The sequence below is a fragment of the Lynx rufus genome, unplaced genomic scaffold (genome assembly GCF_022079265.1).
Source record: "Lynx rufus isolate CCGP_SWC_20201006 ecotype Redwood Valley unplaced genomic scaffold, mLynRuf1.p SCAF_2, whole genome shotgun sequence".
Taxonomy (NCBI): domain Eukaryota; kingdom Metazoa; phylum Chordata; class Mammalia; order Carnivora; family Felidae; genus Lynx; species Lynx rufus.
The window spans coordinates 11996247-12018252 of record NW_025814834.1 but is presented as its reverse complement, the minus strand read 5'-3'; the positions used below and the strand labels follow the sequence as shown (position 1 = coordinate 12018252).

General features: G+C 42.5%; 1 protein-coding gene across 1 annotated transcript in view; it reads right to left on the bottom strand.

The window, feature by feature from the left end:
- Positions 1-17237: 17237 nt before the first annotated feature.
- Positions 17238-22006, bottom strand: part of IRS1 (insulin receptor substrate 1) — a 58554-nt gene continuing 53785 nt past the window's right edge. The window contains exon 2 of the mRNA XM_047086008.1: positions 17238-18326. The gene's annotated coding sequence lies outside the window, so the exon portion shown is untranslated. The remainder of the gene's footprint in view (positions 18327-22006) is intronic.

The following is a 22006-nucleotide window of genomic DNA, read 5'->3' as shown; positions in this document are numbered from 1 at the left end:
TTTTGTTGTTGATTGTTTTCTTCTATTTTTTTTCCATTTATGAGCAGGAGATGATTTTTGTACAGGTTGGACTTTGCTTAGTTTTCTCTGTGTACTGATATGTGGTCTTTTTTTGTGAATGTTCCATGGACACATAGGGAAAAAGGTATGGTCTGTGTTTGTGAAACAAAGTATGAGATATACCAACTAGATTTTGGTTGTTAATTTTGTTGTATAAATATTTTTCTGTTTTTATTACTTTTTATTCACTCGATCCACCCTGGACTAATAGAATGCATGCAAGTCTTTTGCTAGAAAGTATTTTTGTTTTGTTTTGTTTTTAATTTGTTAATGTTTTATTTGTTTTTGAGAGAGACAGAGCATGAGTGGGGGAGAGGAAGAGAGAGAAGGAGACAGAGAATCCAAAGCAGGCTCCAGGCTCTGAGCTGTCAGCACAGAGCCCGATGTGGGGCTTGAACCCGTGAACTGCGAGATCATGACCTGAGCCGAAGTCAGACACTTAACTGATTGAACCACCCAGGCGCCCCTAATTTATTATTTAAAAAATGTTTTAATGTTTATTTATTTTTGATAAAGAGAGAGAGAGAGAGAGGAGGAGAAGGAGGGGCAGAGAGAGAGGGAGACAGAATCCGAAGCAGGCTCCAGGCTCTGAGCTGTCAGCACAGAGCCAGATGTGGGGCTGGAACCCGCGAACCATGAGATCATGACCTGAGCTAAAGTCAGATGCTTAACCGACTGAGCCACCCAGGTGCCCCTTGTTTTGGTTTTTAGGGAAAGAGAGAGAGTGTGAGTGGGGGAGAGGGCAGAGAGAGAGAGAGAGAGAGAGAATCTTAAGCAGTCTCCACACAGTGTGGTTCCCAACGTGGGGCTCAATCCCATGACCCTGGGATCATGACCTGAGCCAAAATCAAGAGTCAGATGCTTAACCAACTGAGCTACCTAGGTGCCCTTATAAAGTAATTCTGCCTGTATCTTGTATTGAATTTTTTTCTTTATGAATATTGATACTGTGTTCTTAGGCTTCTGTATATTCAAAACCATTAGATCCTTGCTCTGAATTGCACTCTTTATCATACTAAACTGTGATATATTATAGTTATAAAGGCAACCAATAGATCGGAATTGTTATAGTTCTATTTCTGTCTCCCATGGCTCTTTCCTCTGCTATCAATTTTGCTTTGTAATATTGAGTTTTACACTTTGAATATACGTTTACTTCTACCATTTGGTTTATCACCTATAAATTATGTTTTGTCTCTTCACCTGAAAGATCAGGAAATCAGCACATCTACACGACCTCCTTCGCATCACACTGTAAAAATCACATTGACATCATCTCTTTCAGTTCCCTGAAAACACACTGGTATCAATCTAAATGGAATCTACTGTGGCTGGCAGGGCTTTTGCTGTGCTTTCGATTCTAGTTGCCATCCCGCCCCCAACAGGTCTGAGACTCAGAAGAGAGGAGGCCTTTGTCCCCGTCCTGTGAGGACCACAGCGTATATAGGTCCAGTGCCGGGAAGACTAAGGGGAATGCAGTCCATTTGGAGACTGGGAATCTGGAGCCATAGGCAGGGGACTTGGTCCAAAGCACGGAGTCCAGCAGCAGAGAGAGGGCAAAGCAGAGAAAACAGGAAGGACTTGTCTGTGAACGCAGCCAATGTGTCCCTGAAAACGCGAGGAAAATCTGGTCAGAGGTATTTCAAGGAACATAAAACCTACTAAGTAGATGGGGACACCGAATCGTGAAAACTTGGGTTTAAGTGGTAACGTGGTCATATGTGACCCCTCCCTCAGGCTAGATAGGCCTGGGAACGTTTAGACTACCTCTGAACTGAAGACGTGACTCAGGAAGAAAATATATTTTGTTTTGTAGATAAATAGTGAGGTTTGCTTAAACAGAAATGTGAGATAATAAATGTTTATTTGAAGCTCTTACTCTAATAGATACAGATGTGTGCTTTTGTCTTTAAATAATAATCAGAGTTAGAGCTGGAGACCAGAAGAAAATACTCCCTATTACAAGCACCAGCTTCGTCTGTACTGAATTTAAAATCATCTTGTCGCTCTTGCCTTTCTGCCCTCAACGATCACGTGCGTGCTTGCGTGTACGCACACACACGCACACACACACGCACACGCAGCCCTCTGGTGTTTGACTTCAACCCACTCCAACTGTCCAAATCCCCCCGCCTCCCTCCCTTGAGTCATCAGGGGCACAAGGCCAGCAAAACAAAATCACCTTGTCACAAGCCTTCCCTGTTGCCCTCATCCAGAGGCCACTTCTTCCTTCTTTGAATTCCCATGACATTTTATCTGTGCCTCTCATGGAGCTTATCTCTTCCTGGCTTGTATGATCGTTGTTTACGTGTTTTAGACATCACGGTCAAGAGGAAAGAACAACCACTGGCCGTAAGGTCAGACCTGTCTGAGGATAGATCCCAGGTCTGTCCCTCACTAGGTAGGTGGTCTTGGGAAAATACCAATGCTTGGAAGCCTCATTTAGGGGTGGTAGGGCAAAATATAAGAACGATATTCTCTCTCAGAATTGTTTTGCAGATTGGGGATAGCATCCATAAGACACAGTGCTTGGGAAAATCCCCAGAGAAGTCAATCATTGTTATCATTATCAGTATTTGTGATGCTATTTCTTACATCCCCTACTGAAGTATTTATTTATCCACTTATTCAACAGATATTTATTGAAGACGAAGTCTGTGTCAGGCACTGGGGGCCACATGGAGAAAAAGACAGAGGGTCTGCAGGATAAAGGCAGAAAATAAACAAGTAAACAATTAAATACAGAGATAATTGCAGATGAAGACTGCACTGTGAAGAAACTAACCATGTGCAGTGGACGGCTGGAGAGGCAGGGGCGATGAGCCAAGGCCACTCTGGGAAGGGAGCGTTTGGACTGAGTGGTGTCCCGGGGGATGAGAAGAAAGCACCTATGAGAAGTTCCGAAGCCAGGCATTTTGGAAGAGGGGGTGTGAATGTGATGGCTCTGGGCGGGGAAGGAGCTGACAGCACAGGGAGTGAAGGGAAGCATGCAGAGGTCAGGTGGGAAGAGGCAGGCAGGGGCCAGTCCCTCAGGGCCAGGCTGGCCACGATGAAGAGCGCGGATTTTATTCTCAGTGCACTGGGAACATTCTGGAAGACGTGGCTCACTGGCTTGTACTCAGTGTTATATCTGCCATTGTGCTTGGAGAGCTGTTACCCAGCAGTCAGCCCACAGATTTTTATGAAAGGTAGAGGAAGGGAAGGGAGAAAGACGGGAAGGGAGAAAGAGAGAGGAGGGAGAGAAGATCCTGGTAGACACCCACACAGATGAATCTGATGGCTCTCTCCCTTGTTGGGGGCTCAAGGACAGACCGAGGCCGACCTTGGCGGGTGGAGAAAACTTCCATCCTCCTGTGAACATTTGTTGCCACACTGGTCTCTTTCCTCGGGTGGTCCCAGATGGCGGTGGGGGCTGGGGAGCTGGGAGGTCTTCGAGAAGAACAGGCTCCTGGCTGCCTCTGGCTTTCAGGTCACAGATAACAACTGTCAGATGGTCTCACTGTGAAGCAATAAGCTTCCCCAAAACAAAGAGGCCGGCCCAGCTCCAGAAGAGCCGCAGTCTGGACAAAACACACAAGCCTGGAAAAAATTAAAAGTTCATGAGCGACTGAACAAAGCACCTCGGGGAAATGCAAGGGGTTAACCGTAAGTAAGCACACGATGTTCCCGAGCCCCTGAATGCACGGTGGAAAAACAATCGCACATCCTTGGTAAAGGGGAAAAAGAAACTAGCAGAGAGACGAGTCCGTGTTCCCGTGCGAGAACTAAAAATAATGCCGTGCGAGGTTGGCTCAGCCCTAAAATGGAGGGAAAGAAACGAAAGGCAGGAGAAGGGATGAAACATGGTAAGAAGAAGTTGGCCAGAAGCAGGGTCTGCTCCGCGCTGCCTGGCTCCTTTGTCTTGGGCAGTATGCTCTCTCCACAGCGTGGGGTGGCTGAACCATGCCATAGCAGGGTCCCCTGGACACCCTCCTCTCGAAGAGCCCTGTGACAGAGACAACCCGCATTATAAACGAGGCAGAAACAGCCTCTTCTTACATATTTTTCTTCATTAGTTTTGTTTTTTTAATATAATTTATTGTCGAATTGGTTTCCATAAAACACCCAGTGCTCATCCCAACAGGTGCCCTCCTCAATGCCCATCACCCATTTTCCCCTCTCCCCCACCCCCATTTTCTTCATTAATTTTGATCTTAAATATAAAAAGATGGGGCGCCTGGGTGGCGCAGTCGGTTAAGCGTCCGACTTCAGCCAGGTCACGATCTCGCGGTCCGTGAGTTCGAGCCCCGCGTCAGGCTCTGGGCTGATGGCTCGGAGCCTGGAGCCTGTTTCCGATTCTGTGTCTCCCTCTCTCTCTGCCCCTCCCCTGTTCATGCTCTGTCTCTCTCTGTCCCAAAAATAAATAAAAAACGTTGAAAAAAATTTTTAAAAAAAATATAAAAAGAGCCGAACTTAAGCCTGGCCAACCCCAAAGGCCAAAGGGTGCAGCAGCTGTTTGCTAATAGACAGGCACCTCCAAAAGAGGGCTACAGTTAGAATGAAACAGCAGTGTTTGCACGAGCGGAAAGCGTGAGAGGGTGACACTCGGGAACCATATTTGAATCCAAGGGAAAGGTTACCATGCTTGGCTGGGAGGAGAGTGTCCAGTCCCCACTCACGTCTTGAGGAGAGAAACGCAGTAGTTGGAATGGAAGGTAGAGTTAGCTAACGTTGTTCGTTGTTCTTAATGCCCAGTTTCCTCATCGGTGCCAGTTTTGTGCTCAGAGACTGCCTGAGTGCATTTCTGAGAAGCAGCGCCATGATCACCCAATTCCACCAGTGGCCCTGTCATAAACTTTCCTTGGAGCCTGGGTCTTTTTTGCCAGAAATACAGAATGAAGACCAGGCAAGGAAGACTTCCTGTGTCTACGGCCTTTTAAACTTTACAGATATAAACAGATAGATTGAACTCTTTTGGCACGAAAGAAGCGCTATTGTCCAAAAGTTGTAAAAATGTTGAGACTCAAAATTACTCTACGGGGTCTACATGTATTGGGTACCAGCTACAGGTGAAGCGCTACTTGAAATGCACTGGGAATGACAGGAGTATCTTCAATGCTTAAGAAACCTCTTCAGGGTAAATAGCATCATCCGCACGTTACAAATGGTAAAACAATAGCTCTGGGAAGTTAAGTGATTTTCCCATGGTCTCTGAGCTAGTAAACAGCATTTCCCGGTTGGCCTAGGACTGTCTAATTCCAACGCTACAGCATAGTTTTTCTAGAAGAAAAACTTACCTCTCCGTAACCACCAAAGGAAAAGTTAAATGGCATATTTCAACACTGTGGTCATCTCTGTTGAAAATCTTTGATTGTAGGTTGTTTTCACTGGGGCTCAACATTTTTATGGAACATGCACAGAGAGCATCATCTTCATACTTGAAGTACTATAGTGTGGTTTCCTAGAGAAGATGTTGGGAGTTGGTAAGTTCCAAAGAGAAATGCTCTTTCTAAATTTTTTGGCTGAGGGTTTCTTTGTGTCATGAAGATCAACTCCATTGCTGGGGCACGGAAGAATAAAAATAGATTTCCTGTTAGTAGCAACAAGTAGGAATTGTTTGTCTGCCAGAAGGAAATTCTTTCATTCTTTTCCTGCTTCAGTTCTTTCCCTGCCAACAAGTAAACAAAGTTCATCGTTAAGTGAGTCAGAGCCAACTTCACAAATGGCTGGTGTAGGTGGTCACCTACCAGAATGACCTCAGAGACGTGAAGTCAAGGGGGTTGAACCCAGGAAAGTCTTGAGAGCACCAGCCAGGCAAAGACCCTCCTTTCACCCCAAAAACAAAGAAGGGAAAAAGTTTAACTTTGGTGAACTTACCCCAAATTAAACTTATTCAAAAAATCTAGAGGGGCGCCTGGGTGGCGCAGTCGGTTAAACGTCCGACTTCAGCCAGGTCACGATCTCGCGGTCCGTGAGTTCGAGCCCCGCGTCGGGCTCTGGGCTGATGGCTCAGAGCCTGGAGCCTGTTTCCGATTCTGTGTCTCCCTCTGTCTCTGCCCCTCCCCTGTTCATGCTCTGTCTCTCTCTGTCCCAAAAATAAGAATAAAACGTTGAAAAAAAAATCTAGAAATTAAGGTTATCATTAGCAAATATGAATGGATTATGTCATTGCCAAAGTAAAGTTTTATTTTAATTACATGTAAGAGAAGGGGATTACCTCATCATACTCCTTTCCGAGGCTCAGTGCCTATAAAGTATGAAATCTGATTCAACTAAACTAAACACCCCTTATTAAACATCTCCCCACATGGTTACCTAAAATACCACCATTAGCAATTAATTCCTTTTTGCCAAAGTGTTCTTTTCCTTCTGGATATGTTTTCTTTTTTGAGCCAAATGCTCTGAGGGCTAATACATTAATTTCATATACCTGTGGGAAAAATAGTTTATCAGATGTGTTTTCTCCACTCCAGGAACATGGGCCCCCAAGAAAACATTTGGCAAAGGGGGTGGTAGGTATCCAACTTCAACCAATGTGTAGAGTTGAGGGGAGAAAGCACTAGGGGAAATTTGTGCTGGTCTAATATTTTTGCCAGTCCCTAATTCTATACAAATTGCTAGAGCATCCTACCAATTGCGAAATTCTGTGATTTCAAGAAACCATCTCTTTGCTTTGAATCTTTGGTGAATCCAGCAGAAATCACAGTCCCTTCTCCCTAGGGGGAAAAGAATGCACACAGCCATCCACATGAAAAACATTGCACCAGATTTTAGTGTTGACGGGTTCCTGAAACCCAGGTTACAATTAGGTAGCCCTCATATTTTATAAACAAAGAAGTGGAGAGCCAGAGAGAAGTGCTTTGCCCAAAGTCACACAGGTAGTGGCGAGGCAAAGACAAGATTTGAAGTATTCACACAGCCATTAAAAGAAATTCCACCCCCACCTCCATCAGATTCCCATCTGTCAAACATTTCAGCAAACACAAATGGTAGAGTTACTCTGTTCAGGAAGAAGTTTGTTTAGCTCAGACCAACTCATTTTATTTTTCAACAGATGAAGTAAACCAGATTCAGAGGTCTACATTTTTTTTTTTCACATATGGGGCATGGGACCCTGCTAACTGGAATAGTTGCTGTGTGGTAGAGATGACAGAGGGATGTAAAATTAAATGGACAACTTGAATTTAACCCAGAAACATGCTGCTGATATAAAAAATAAGTTGGCTGTTTGAGATGCCTCATTAACATTTCCTCCTTGAATTGTGTTTGTGTGTGGGGCCTGTGTGTGTGTGTCTGTGTGCACGCACGTGCATGAGTGGTGTGGTATGCATGTGTGTGTGCATTTGTCTGCCATCTTCTGTGACAAGCAAATTAGAAGCTGCATTAACCTGGTGAGGAAAATCGCTTAATTAAGAATTGAGTTTCAAGAAGCTGAGGAACACTTTCATCTTGACTTAACTGGAAACCCTCAAAAGCACTAGAGAAAGTTGGACTTGATGGGGGGGGGTGTGGAGGAGAGGGTATAGGTTGTGTCTGGAGAATTGAAACTGTAAATCGAGAACTTTCCATATGGCATTTTCTGACAACCTAGGGTCATAAATGTATACGAGGATTTCAAAGAACGTGGATTTTTGTTGTTTCCATGGCTTTCAATTATTGAAACTCTAAAACAAAGCTCTGGAGTTAACTGGACTCAGCTGGGATTCTAGCTCTACCTTTACCCACCGAGTGACCCTAGGCAAGTTCTTTTTCTAGACCTTGATTTTTTTTTCCTCTGTAAAATGGTGTTTTATATAATATCTACAAAACCTTTGGGATGAAGGGTTACATGGGCACATGAGCTGATCTATGACCAGCCTCAGACATGTAGCAAAAATGCCACTAAAGGTGAACTGGGGGTGTTACTTGGATTTTCACCATATTTGATCCAGGAGAAAGTTGCGAATTGATGGGCTGGTGTCTGAGGACCTTAGTTTCTTCACATTACTTGAGTATAAGGAGTTGCTCCTGATGACAGATAAAGAACTCTGCTCCACAGCAACAATTTGTGATTCTATGATGCATTCTGGTTTTTTTGAAAGATGGCTGTGGGAGGCTTTCCCCACCTCCTTGCTCTCACTCTCCTCATGCCAGCTTTCTGGTCCTCACCACCTCTCCATTTCAGTGCTGTACCTATCTCCCACTCTCCACCTAACCGGCTATCCAGGTCAACATCAGCAACCATCTAGGACATGACTTCTCAAATCTGTGCACCAGCTTCACTGCATACCGGGCCCTTGAAAGAACCCCAAACACTCGCTGGGAGGGGGGTGTTAAGGAATCCATTTAACCAACTGATATAAATTCAATTTATTTTATTTTATTTTATTTTATTTTATTTTATTTTATTTTATTTTAGAGAGAGAGAGAACATGAGAAGGGGAGAGGGGCAGAAGGAGAGAGAGAGAGAAAGAGAGAGAGAGAAAGAATCTCAAGCAGGCTCCAAGCCCATCATGGGGCTCCATATCAAGACCCTGGGATCATGACCTGAGCTGAAATCAAGAGTGGGATGCTCAACTGACTGAGCCACCCAGGCACCCCATTAATTCAACTTCTAAAATAAAGTCACATTCAGTGAGGGTGGGACTGAAATACAGTTTCTTTGTACATAAAACAAGTGGTCCAGATTTGAGAGTACCTCCAATGACAGCTCCAAGGGGACAAGAGCTGGGTTATTATGAGGGTATCTCTTACACATAAGACATAATAGTTCCTTGATAATATTGTGGGTGAATAAATATTGGGACTCTATAACAATTTTAAAAAGTACCAAGCAATTGCCTTCCTAGCTAATGACTCAATTGATGACAATGGTTCTTCTTTTTTAATCCAGCAATTCTCAAATATTTTCTCTTTGTCTCGTAGGTTTCCAGGTATTATCTTCCTGACTGGAATTCATGCTCTTGGCCCTGGTTTCCATTCTCAGCATGACAGTTGATGACAAGTTAGAAAAGGAGATTGGAAAAGGATGCCTGTTTATTGTCTCTCTGTTTGGTTGAGGTCCTGCTGTTCTGGATACCACAAACTACTTTGAACTCCCCTTGGAATTCTTGAGGAAACCCAGCCCCCTTTGAAAAGGACAAACTTTTAATTTGTTTCTACCTTTTGTGGGGGAGGTTGGCTGTTAATCTAGAAATACTGAGGCACCAAGAAAAAGGTATCATCCCAGATTTACCCTAATTCAGCTGTCCATGCCTAACTATAAATAAGTATTTCAGTGTAAGTGACATTTAAAGAAGTCCTTTTAGCACTTCAGTGATCAACTGTACAAGGACTGAGAAGCTCTGATAATATGATCATAAACTCTGTCCAACAGCAATATAGTGGTGGCCTCAGAGCTTCTTGACACTTTTTCAGCACACTGGGGAGAATCTCAGAAGCCCAGGGCACAAAACGTTGCTTCATCCCAAATATGACTCTTGAAAAACATCAGTTACAGGGATCAGCAAACATTTTCTATATAGGCCAGATAATATTTTATTTGGGGGCCATTTGGTCTTTGTCCCAACTACTCAACTCTGCTGTTACGGTGTTAGAGGCAATAAATAAATGAATGAGCATGGCTACATTCCAATAATACTTTATTTACAAAAACAGGCAGCTGGCTGGATTTGGCTCACAGGCCATAGCTGTCTGACCTCTGACTGATTGATCATGACATGGTGTGATGTATGGTAATATTGACATGTGGGATTCACTGAGATTCCCACCCAACCCCCTTTGTGCTTTTTTAAAATAATATTTTGCTTTAACATTATGGAAATAAGACAGGATCATTGTAAACACAGAAAAATAGAAAAGCTAGAATTAAAATCATCTATGATGCCATCAGACATACCACTTCTTAATATTTGGGGATATTTTGGTTTTTGTTTGTGATTTTGTTTTATAGAATCAGAAGGATGCTGTATAACACTGTAAGTAAAAATTTACCTAATTCCTTTATTTTTATGCTAATCCCTATGTAAGTTGAAACTAATTTCTACTTTAGAGACTGTTTTTTATTTTTTCTTTTTTTTTCCAGAAGCAGTGAGGATCTCCAACAATATCATTCCTTCTCTCCCATTTACAACTAAGAACATGATGCTTGAGATTTGGGGCGATATACATGTAGGACAGAGCAGAAAGGATAATGCTTATCAAGCACCAACAACACATTCCTTTAAGGTCAGGGTGTAAAATAACCCTGGAGAGATGTGTGTTTTGGGGAAACAACTGATTACTAATACAGTGTCATGAGGTCTTTGTTAAAATCTATTTGGTAAAAGCTCTTCAGGAAACTCTGTGTAGTTTGTGTGTAGTCCAAGCTTTGAGAAGCACTGTGGACTGGTGGGGTTCAAAGTACAGCAACTTGGGGCGCCTGGGTGGCTCAGTTGGTTGGGCGTCCGACTTCAGCTCAGGTCACGAACGATCTCGCAGTCCGTGAGTTCGAGCCCTGCGTCGGGCTCTGGGCTGATGGCTCAGAGCCTGGAGCCTGCTTCCGATTCTGTGTCTCCCTCTCTCTCTGCCCCTCCCCCGTTCATGCTCTGTCTCTCTCTGTCTCAAAAATAAATAAACTTTAAAAAAAATTCAAAATACAACACCTTAGCATATTAAATATTTTAAACTGAAGGAGTTTAAGAAAACAGCAGAAGCAGGAAGATCACTCTGACCTTCTCCCCTGGAACAGGTCATAACATGCTCACGTGAGTGGTGCCTGCCCTATACCCACAGGAAAAGAGCATACTTCTCTCCAAAGACAAAGGGGTGTCTGGAAAGAATCTGAACAAGCAGGCCTTGCTGTTTCCCTGTTTACTACCATAACCTCATACTCCTTAACCTTTCACCTTCCTCCACAATTGCCCGCCTTTCATCAAACCAAGCCTAAACATCCTCATCTAGCTGTTTCTTTGGGTCTTTGTTTCCTTAGGAAAGCTCCCGTGTTATGCAAAATTTATATTGAATAAATTTGTGTGCTCTCCTCCTGTCAATCTTTGTCCGTTTAATTTTCAGACCAAGCCAGGAACCTTAAGAGTCAATGAAAACTCTTTCCTCCCCTGCAGGGTATAGCAGAGAGGGAATTCCTGTATTGGAGGAGTTTCCACCATTCTTTCACTTCACGTGAGGCCTTGTTCTTCAACTGGTTGAGACTCAGGCATCCACCTGCTCACGTTTTTCCTCTGGCTAATCTCTGTCATTTATCGATCATTGATAATCCGTAAGAGAGAACCTAAGAAGTTCTGACTTACCTCTATTTACAGAGGTAATATGTAAAACCTAATGCCCCAAAACACAGTGGTTTGGATTTTATGCGGCTTTCACATTTCACCTGCTGCCCATGTTCATTCCTAAAATAAAGCCAAATATTTCTATTCTGCTGCTTTTGAAAAGGGGCATACCTATTGAGAAAAACAAGAGGGAACCAGAAAAAAAGATTTTTGACACAAATAAGTGAAGCTAGACACAAAGGTAAAGAATGGAAACAAACCCAATAAGGCCCTGTTACTTTCTAGGGTGAAAGTTATTAAGATGAACAGAGCTTCACTTTCAAGCTCCTATGAGATCATACTTGCTCAGCAAATTTGTAACACAAGGCAGCTGGAGTGATAAATGTTTTTCACATGCAGAACTTAAGTTTTGTTTAAGTATTTAGAAACCAAAGACTTGCAGTGGCGTCGATGAGAATACACCCTTGGCCATCAAGTCACCCTCACTGCAGGGGCTGCTCTGAAGCATCCTAGCCAGTGACACACATGTGCCCCTTCTCGCCTCTGCTTCCACATCTGGGAAACAGGAATACGGATAATACCTACCTCTGGGTTGCTGGAAAGATGAGGTGAGACAATTGATGTAACTTCCTGGTACCTAACCTAGAATGAATGCAGAGTAATGTCGCTTCAGAGAGATAATACCAGATACTCGATTATTAATGCTCCAAGTCCTTTCATCCACCTTTTACGTACTCTGGTTTATTTCTGTATATGTGTAAAAGGCAATAAGACAGTTAGGCTATAAATGGCACCATCAATTCATTCCAACTAGACTTCCCTCAAATTACTCCTAATTAGTGATGTTCACATATAATTTCAATAGGGGCTAGAGTGATGTTTGGTGTGTAATACTACAGGGAGGGTAAAGTCAGTTGCTGTCATTGTTTTTCTTTTGAAAATAAATGGACAAAGTTAATGTAAAGCAAAGATGAACTAATGACTTCAAGCCTTTATTCAATCATGTTCTGTGCTGCTTCTTAGCAATGAGGATACCATTTACAATGTAGGCAGAGGGAAGAGCGTGCTAGCCTGTTGCACCAAATAAGAAAACTCAGGCTTTTTACTCTTAGTGGAGTATCAGCCTCATTAAAAAGAAAACATTTTTTAAGTTAATCTTTTTTTTTTTAATTTTTTTTTCAACGTTTATTTATTTTTCGGACAGAGAGAGACAGAGCATGAACGGGGGAGGGGCAGAGAGAGAGGGAGACACAGAATCGGAAACAGGCTCCAGGCTCTGAGCCATCAGCCCAGAGCCTGACGCGGGGCTCGAACTCACGGACCGCGAGATCGTGACCTGGCTGAAGTCGGACGCTTAACCGGCTGCGCCACGCAGGCGCCCCTTTAAGTTAATCTTGAGTCTGCTCTAACAATGTAAGACACAACAATCACCTATTTAAATTGCTTAAGTTAGGGGTACCTGGGTAGCTCAGTCAGTTAAGCATCCAACTTCAGTTCAGGTCACTATCTCATGGGTTCATGGGTTTGAGCATGTCAGGCTGTGTACTGACAGCTCAGAGCCCACAGCCTGCTTCAGATTTTGTGTGTGTCTCTCTCTCTGCCTGTCTCCTGCTCACACTCTGTCTTTGTCTCTGTCTCTGTCTCTCTCTCAAAAAATAAACATTAAAAAAATAAATTGCTTAAGCAAGAAAGCTCAATTTGGGAGAAGGTAGAGGAGTTGGCTGTTTCTATATTGGCAACATGCTTTCTTATTTGCAAAAGTCATTGGTGTCCTATCTTTTCTGGTGGTGAAACAATTCCACTTGCACAGAAATCGGGATTTCTCACTTGCCCACCATGAGTCACCTGTTTAAACACATGTTCCTACACAGCTCCAGGGAATCACCATTTCTAAGTGACTTTAGCAATCAGATACTTTCCCTGTACTAGTGTCCTATACAGTGTAAAAAGTGGTGGCAGTAACCACGGCTGATGCCCAGACCCCATTCCAAAGAATCAGCCATCTTTGGAGTGGGTCTGGCCATTGATGTTTTTTAAAAGCTATCCAGATGACGGCAATGTGTCACCAGTTCATCTCTGGCCCCGTCCCCATAACCCATCAATGACAATCTGCATTTGAACAACCTCTTGGGGGATCCATGTGCACACTGAAAGTTTTGACAAGGCTGTTCCAGTGCCTATCCACAGAACATCTATCTTTCCATCCCAAGGAGAATGGATTTTTGCTTCCCTCTTCCCATTTTACCACCACCAACAAAAGCAGCTTAAAATATTTCCAGGGTCTTTTTCTTTATGCTCTTGGCCACTGAAAGCCAACTGACGAGGGACAGTGTGAAGCAAACCTATCTGTTCCAAAATCATTTATTAAAGTATGTTAAATGGTGTATGCTGCTCTTACCCAAATGCCCCAGCAACTCTTTTAATTGGCAGTTTTGTTTCACATCCCATAACCAAAAACATTAAGGATCACTAGCATTCACATCCGTGAATTCATTTAGACAATTTTCTTTAATTAACAATGAAGACACTACAGTTCTAAGTACCAGACAAAATCGGGGGGAAGGGGGGACCGAAAATAAGCATAACACTATAAAGAAAACTAGGAAAAGTGAAACACTTCTAAATAAAAATATATACCTGGCCTGGTACCCATTACATATATACATAATACATATGTTATACACATATATACAGTAAATGTTTTGGTAGCAATACAGACCATGCATTGGTCCTTTTGTACACGGATGAAGTAGCACCATGGACAGCACCACCATCTTAAGATGATAAACCAAACTGCACATACATTAAATGAAAAAAATATATATATGTATTTAATTTGGCCCACCCTGCAGCCAAGAGGTGTAATGAAAGAACTTTGTAAGGAAAATTGTCCTGGGAACTACATTCTTAAGCCAAATAGCAAAGTTCTAAGACAAACAAACAAAAACAAACAAAAACAAACACAAAAAACAGCACTCAAGAGGTCTATACAAATACAGACAAGTTTTCCTGTTTACTGAATTTGTCCTATTATGTGGCAGACTGGTTCACACCAGGGAAATTAACAACAGAAGCAAGGAGAGATTTAAATGCCAGGTGAATGGCAAGGGTTGAAAACACCAGAGCTCTTGGTGTATACATCACAAATGCCAAGTCATCAACAATGAAAGGAAGGCAACTCTCCAGCTGGGTCATTTTCTAATCTTATTAACTAATTATAAGCTCTCCATTACTGATACATTCCTTAAGAATGGGGTCAAACACCTTCACTATCTTTCTACCTCTTCACCACATCGAACTAGATGCTCTGGTTACAAGAAGTGGGAAACCCAACATGCCATCCGACCCATGCTTTCTCTACCCAGGTGTAGGAGACATGGACATACAGAGCTACACTAGGTAGGACCTCCAAGATCTTCTATGGCTTGGTTTTGGAAATGATCAAAGGCACCGGTGTCTAACCCTCGATGTTCTGACTACAGGAAGGCTGTTTTGCTTTCCAGAGTGGATGTCTTTCTCTCAGTATTGGTGAGGCCAGATTTCCTCACATCCCAAGAAATGCATCCTTCTTCCTCTCAACTTTTTCAGCAGCCTTTATGAATGCAGCGTTACCTCCACCTAACACACACGATGTCCTAGGAACACTAACTTCCCTGTCAAGTCATTGCAAAGCAGCAATTTCATATGTGGCTTCCATCCATCTCCATATTCCTCCCAAGGGGTCCTCCTGATCTCCCCAATCAAGGTCTTACTTCCCACAGTGTCTCTGGTTTCAGCACCTCTTTGTGTGATGGACTGACCCACAGAGTTCTGCCAAAGCAGAGCATTTCACATCTCTCCCATTTTTCATGGCTCTACTGTCAGTGGACGATGAGCTCCCCTCCCATTTTTAAACCACCTGCAGTAAACAAAATTAAAGTTTTCAACTACATGGTGTATTGCATTCAGGATGCGAGATCGAACAAAACGGGCTTCAGTGTTGTAAAATGCTGTTTCTTACAGGACAGTAAAATTGTTTCTTAATATGTTAAATGTCCCAAAATTAAGTTAGGAGACAACAGAGGAAAAAAGGTTAAAAATCTCTACTTTTGGCTAGATGGTGTTCAGTAAACCCACTTTTGCAGTCAACCTAGATTAGTTAAGAAAGTCCCTGACCTTTGAAAGTTAGCGAGAAATAGCCACAAATGTAACATCGGTACTGAATTGTCATTATTGACTCAGGTGGTTGATCATTAATGGATTCTCTTCACTTCTAGCTGGTTCTAGGATTTTTTTTTTCCCCAGAATGAAGATATTCTCAAAGTCATGAAATATATTTGTTCTTTCTACAAAGGAGAATTTAAAAACTCTGCCTAGGTCTCTAAGAAAGAACACTATAAAAGGTTGATCTCATGAGGAAAAGCCACTAACTTATAGGTTAACCAGAGGCCACTAGAAGCCCCATTAATGTAATTCCTTGGCTGGCCTACAAATACTTGGAAATGGATAAAAGCCAGCTCTCAATAGGAACTGAACACAAGGATTTAGCAGCTGATGTTGCTCAAGGTCAACCCCTCTGTAGTCAGAGCATGAGTTTTTGCCTTAAATACCAGCAACTTCCAGTTTTAAATTGATGAGGTTGGATACCACCACCAGACCCAGCTCAGGGACCCCTAGAAGCAGCTTCTGTAAGATTTTCTAACTTTATGCTATGTGACTCAACAAAGCATCAGAGAAATTAACCAAGAGATGGCTTTTCCAGTCTGTTCATTTCTGTTCTCACCCAAAAGATGTCGATACTCCACACACAGAGGTATCTTGGCAATACATAGTCAAAACTTAGCTTCCTTGAGAAATAATAACCAGCTTCACAGGAAAAGTGGTTGGGGCTGACTTTGTTCATTGATTTCTCTTTAACTACCTATGTCCCCAGTAGAAGACAGCAGGACAGCTTGCTTTCTTCCTACACTAGCAAGAGTATGAGTCAGAATACTTGCAACATTTAAGTTAGTTTGACGAAGAAAGTCTTTTTTATAAAAGTGTAAAAAAAAAATTTCATATCAGATTTTTAAAATCGGTAGTGTCCTCTCCTCATAGGAAATGATGTAATTCAGCAAGTTCCTTGAAAACAATGGATTCTTACGACCACAGACCTATTCATCTTAGAAATTGATGAGCATGCAAATGATTGGAATCTGCCACAATGAACACTGTACAACAATCTGTGAGGTACATGCTATCCGGCTGAGTTAACAGAACGCAGGCCTTGCCAGCGTGAGGAATTCCATTTATGTCCACTCCCTTTTGAGTGGTCCCCCGACCAGTTGACGAGGGGCAGCGGCCACTGCAGTGCCCCCAACCCTGGCCCCTTCCGGGTCGCCCTTCCCCCACCCAGGGAGCTCAACCCATGGGAGAAATAAAATGTTGCTCTTTCTCAACAGCAGGGCTGGGAATTTCTGATAGAGAGTTTACACGGCCTCCGAAGAGCCTGACATCGGCATTAATTCACTTAACCTTTAGGAAGTTCCCTGGCAAAAAAAGATTAAAAACACTGTAGGCAATAGCTCGAAGTTATGTCCACTGCCTTTTCTTTTTCATAAGGAAAAATTCCAAGATGTGTGTACTTTCCAAATAAGAGGAGGATTAACCTCTTCACTGCTGGCTAGATGTTTCAGTAGCTGGTCATTAGGCATTGACATGCTCTCTGTACACTGGGTTTTATTAACTAATCACTAAAAGGCCAGTACCCACCAGGGCAAATGGGCCAAATTACATTCAGTTAAATAATGTGGCACGGGATGTTCTCGGAAAACAGGAGATAAGGGTCTTATGGAAAGTGACATGTAGCCCTGGTCATGATAAAAACCATTTTTCTGGAGTTTTAATTTCTGGTTAGAAATGAAAGACAAGTACTCACTTGTCTTACCATCTTTCCCGAGACAATGCAGGAAATAAAAGATCCTAATGTGTGCACAGAAAAAAAAAAAATGGTAGCAATGGAGCAGGAAGCTTACAGAAGTGGGGGGAGGGGGAGAAGAAAAGATCAACAGTCTCTAGTTTATTATGAATAGAAAGAAATTTCCAGAATTTACAAACACCCACATTGTTCATTCCAAAGAGAGCTTTTGATTTAAAGGAATCACCCAAGTCTCCTCCTCTTTACAGTATATACAATGGAAGTCTTTGATTTCTTTTAGTTGTGATTTTACTTCCATCCAATTGCCAATTTTAAGCTGACACTTGAAAATACCCAGTAGAATATACCCTTCTTCAGTTTAATTAACATGGCCTATTGCCTTACAGGAAAAATACAAAATTAAGGTCAATTCTTGTAAGGATCTCAGCTCAACATCAGGGCTATATTACAAGAGATAGTATCAGCAAATATAACTATACAATTGAGAACCATCTAATGGTACTATGATTCTTATTATATTATTTTTCTGAATTACAATCTTAAAACAAGGATCGTACCCTATTCTACTCTTGTTAGCCTCGTTTTAAGTATTTGCTCCACTCTTTACAACAGAACATTGTATACCTCAGTTCCACATCCAAAAAAAAGATGTGCTGTAAGAAAAGTTACATTTTAATTAAAAAAATTACACATATAAATCAAAACCTATGTTAAATATTTAATACTCTCTCCACCCAAAGCGAACAGTTCTGTATGAAATAATTTACAATGATGCTTTGTCATACGCAGTTTCAGCAGCAGATGAAATGTATCTTGTAAATGCAGTGAGAGTAAACCCCTTCTCTCGTGGCATGGAGGTGATCACATCAGCTCACGTGGCCAGCTGAGTCCTTAAGGTTGAAGATGAACTTAATGCAGACTCATTATTCTGGTGTCACAGTGCTTTTTTGCTTGGCACAATATAGTACGTGCAGTTCAGTCAAGGAACTCCTGAGGATTGTAGAAAGTAAACAAACTGAAATGGATGCATCGTACCATCTACTGAGGAGGAAGATGTGAGGTCCTGGTTGTGAATCATGAAATATTCAGAGTCTGGGTACCCATGAGTTAAGGGAAGATTTGCTGAGGTCATTCAGGTCTTCATTCTGAAAAGAAAAAGAAAAAGAGTTGTCAGCAAAGGCATCTCAAACCTCATATTCCATCATTTTCTAAGGGTTTTTCTTTAAAAAGGAGGCAGTACCAGATAAGCCGAAGTTACGGGCACAAACAGTACTGTGTACTTAAATAAAATCAACAGACTGTATTTAACTTTTTTTTTCCCTTTCAAAATGCAAGAGTCTAAAGCAAATACAAACTCAAAACAGTCAATATTAAGTCAGTAAACAAATCGATCTGATTTGGAGGTTTCAGAGTTTAACAACACAAAAACACAAAATACTTGGATGTTCTTAGGATCAGAACAAAAATGTGAATTACAGTTATTGTGTAAAACTACTATAAAATATGGTAGGCAGAGTCCAGCCAGGCCACACTTCATCTTCTTTTGGTTAAAAGTCAAGTGTAGATTTTAGAATTTGAAGCCGGAGGGCCTAACGTTACAAAATCTGAAGTCAAGTTTTTAATGTGCCGTTGTTTGACATGAGATGAAAATTTCAGATGCGAAAGGAGACCCAGGTGAAACAGACCCAGTTAATCATTAAATTAAAAAGGGAAGGGATTCTGATTTAGCCCTAATAGAAATGTTACTCTGCAAGAAGCACATTTCTTCCATGCAATTCAAGAAGGCAGACCTCATGGGGCATTATCCATTCTCTTCCAGAGAGGAGACACCTTTTTCAACGTTATGAACCCTCCTTCGCTCTCAAGTGTTAGCATTCGACAGTCCTTCTGAGGGCCACATTCTTTATGCATTCCACGGTTATTTATAAATACCAATATTTACAGAATGTCTTCAGTAGTATATGGCACCACACAAAAGAGGAAGGAGGTAAATCCCCTGGTAAATGCACAGGAAGGAGGTAAATCCCGTGGTAAACGCACAGGAAAAAAGCTCTCGCTGCACGGAAAGAATACTTCTAACTGGGAACAGAAAGGAAGTAATTCACTGACATATATGGCTTGGTCTGGAAGGAAAGGGATAGTTTGGGGATGAGGAAATGGGATCCTATCTATGCTGCTTTGGGGTTGCCTCTCCAGAGCTCAACACAAGGGCTGGCACACAGTAAGTACTCACTAAATATGAGTGGAATGAATCCAAGGGCAAAAGCACAGTTCCCACCGCGAGCACACGATAAAACAAGGTCTGGGGAAGAGAGTGCGGCCGCAGAAAGGCCAAGGGAAGAATATAGTCGTGTTGCCTCACCAGGTATGTGGAAAGGGGTCAAGGAAGTAAACCTGCAAATGTAGGTTGGGTAGATGAAGAGCTCTGAAGGAAACCCCAAGACACCTTTAAGTATAGGGACAACAAAGACATGCTTCATGGTAAGTCAAGATGCGGTAGTTATAATAATCCATATCCGTGGCAAGGAAAGGAACAGGTTCTACAATTCGTCCAGTGTATATGTTGACCGATAGAACTGTTTCTCGCTCTCTTCTCTCGAAGGAGAGTATGGCCGGGACCTGTGAGCCTTCCCTATTTACATAATGGCTTTCAGGTAAGTCGAAATGTACTAAACGGAGACTCTAGCTTGATGAGGAGATTTCTGTTTATTTCAAAATATCAACCCCACCCCTAAATGACAGGTAAACAGCCTATTTTTCTCTATACAAATAAAGACGTGACATGGAGACACCAATGTGAAAACAAGAGAGCGCTCCAGGCCTATCCCTTTCGTTGTCAGAGAAACAGGACTTAACTCTGTGTGGTTCCCAAAGTGTCAGGAAAACCCATCCCTTCAGAAACCCCGGAGAACCATCTCCAGATCTCCCATAGGCTTGCAAGGTTCTCCTGCACTCACACCGCAATCTATCCGAACGTTCTGACCAAAGTATCCAGACACAGCTTCACAGCTCTGGGCCTAAGATGAAGTGGGAAGGCCCCACTGTATTAAAGGGCTTGAGACAAACAAACAAACTGCTCATTTACAGAAAAGGGGAGGGGAGTGTGTGTGCGGTGGGAACGGAGGGCACACGGTATGCTTTTCATTTTATACCTGGCTCTCGGCCAGAAGGGTTGAATGAACAGCTCAGCACAGGAACAAACTGTATCCAGTTTTGTAGTCACATGTGCCAACCTGCATGAATGCGGCGGGGCAGAGATCGGGGGCCCTCTGAAAAGGGAAAACACTGTGGCTTCGCCAGATGCTGAAATCTGTTGCTTTGGGGCCACTCCGGAACCCTCCCTGTAGCTTCCCGCATGCGTGTGTGTTCAAAGAGCAGGAAATAAAGGATCTGTCAACTGCACCATAAACTCTCCCTCTAAAGTCTCAGCGTACTACTTTTCAAAGCCCTTTGTCGTAAATCCTGATCAGCACACGTCTCAGCCACTAATGCTCCCTTCTGGTGCCATCACCTTGGGGATCTCTGAGAAAGTGAAAACAAGTGGGGAAAGTGGGAGGGTCTGCTGACCGCGAGTATGGGGACAGAGGCTATAAACAGGCAACAGAGGCCCAGAAGAACTTAAAGGGAAAGTCTGAAGTTCACATCTGTTTATCTCTGTTCAAGGGTGTGTGTGTGTGTGTACGTGTGTCTGTATGGACACACAGAAAACTTCGCTCCTGAGTAAATGATACAGATTTCTAACAGGCACGCCTGGGTGAGAACTGTCCTTCGTTCCAGCCACCTTGGGGTCTGCATACTTATTCCAATCAGGCAGCCATTGTTGGAAAGAAGCATTTTTGGAATGCCTTCTCAAGTTCCCATTTCTTTTTTTTGCACCCGCCTTCTCAGCCTCGGGCATATTCTTTTGAAGGATCTCTATAGCAGCCAGTCTTGGCCCTTTGAGGGCACATTTGATCTTTCGAAACAGCCAAGAAGTTTTGGGAGCCAAATAGGGTGAACACAGGGGCTGATTAAGCTGAGTAATGGTTCCCAGTGAGGCATTAGCTAAAGCCAAAGAACCCCAAAACTGAAGTTCCAAAAGCATAGCTGTTCACAAATGCTCTGAGGAGTTTTATTGGACATGAACTCTGAGGACATTACAGACAGACCTCAGCCTATGTTCCTGGGGCTTAAGTTCACTTGCCTATATCCCCGCCTCTATGCAACTGCAGTCAGGAAGAGCTGATTCTCAATAAACGAAGTCTCTTGAAGGAAGGCAAACACATATAGTATACATTTTTGGAATATATTTTTACAAAGTCAATACCCACAGTAGGTTCCAGCACTCATTCAATTCAAGAAACATCTGTTAGTGACAAATGAAAAGTCAGTGATGAAGACTATAATCAGCACCAAAAGGGAAGACAGGGGTGTAGGTGTGTTTGATGCACTTTATATATACAACCCCAACGGACTCCCACCAACCGTATGAGGCAAATATTGCAACAACGTTTTACAAATACAAAAAGTCATTTGTAACATCCATAAACTGGAAACAAAGAAGCAAAAACATTTCCTTGGAGAAGAGCTGGGCAAATACCAAATGGTGATGTTCCTATGATATTTTCTGTCTAGTTACATCACTGGGGAATAACTTCTGAACTCAGAAATACCATGCACCTGTCATGAGATTTAGTAGCAGGAAATTACATTTTGATAAAATTTCATCACCACATCAGCATCTCTTGTACCTTTCCGTGTGTCTTGTCGTAAGATCAAACCTACCTAATCCTGTTGCCAGTAATGAAAAATGCAATTTTTAAAGCATTATCAAGTAAGTCAACAC